Raw genomic sequence first — 1,021 nt, 5'->3', positions numbered from 1 at the left:
TATTCCTGTTATACGATGAAAAAACTTTTGCATCTTTATTGTATTTTATGCTTCTGGCGTTCACTTCTTAGGCCCTAACTATTCGATCTGGTGGAACAACGGCCTAGGGTGAAGCCTAGGTTGTCCGGAACGTAGAAATGTCCATAACTTTTACACTGGTTGCAATTATTCGTTTTATACAATGGAAAAACTGTTCTATTTATTTTATATTTTATGCTTCGGGCGTTGACTTCTAAGGCCCTAACTATTCGATCAGGTAGAGCAACGCCCTAGAGTGAAGCCCAGGTTGCCCGGTAAGTAGAAATGACCATAAGTTTCACACTGGTTGCAATTATTCGTTTTATACGATGGAAAAACTGTTTTATTTATTTTGTATTTTACGCTTCGGGCGTTGACTTCTAAGGCCCTAACTATTCGATCTGGTGGAGCAACGCCCTAGAGTGCAGCCTAGGTTGCCCGGAACGTAGAAATGACCATAGCTTTCACACTGGTTGCTATCATTCGTTTTATATGATGGAAAAACTGTTGTATTTATATTGTATTTTATGCTTCTGGCGTCCACTTCTTAGGCCCTAACTTTCGATCTGGTGGAACAACGGCCTAGGGTGAAGCATAGGTTGCCCGGAACGTAGAAATGTCCATAACTTTTACACTGGTTGCTATTATTCGTTTTATACGATGGAAAAACTGTTGTACTTATATTGTATTTTATTCTTATGGCGTTGAATTCTAAGTCCCTAACTATTCGATCTGGTGGTACAACGCCCTAGGGTGAAGCCTAGGTTGCCCGGAACGAGGAAATGACCATAACTTTTACTCTGGCAGCAATTATTCGTTTTATACAATGGAAAAACCGTTCTATTTATTTTGTATTTTATGCTTCGGGCGTTGACTTCTGAGGCCGTTGCTATTCGGTGTGGTGGAAGAACGCCATAGAGGGAAGCCTAGGTAGCCCGGATCGTAGAAATGTCCATATCCTTCACACTGTTTGCAATTTTTCGTTTTATACGATGGAAAAACT

The sequence above is a fragment of the Calliopsis andreniformis genome, unplaced genomic scaffold (assembly GCF_051401765.1).
Source record: "Calliopsis andreniformis isolate RMS-2024a unplaced genomic scaffold, iyCalAndr_principal scaffold0019, whole genome shotgun sequence".
Classification (NCBI taxonomy): domain Eukaryota; kingdom Metazoa; phylum Arthropoda; class Insecta; order Hymenoptera; family Andrenidae; genus Calliopsis; species Calliopsis andreniformis.
This window is presented reverse-complemented; position numbering follows the sequence as displayed.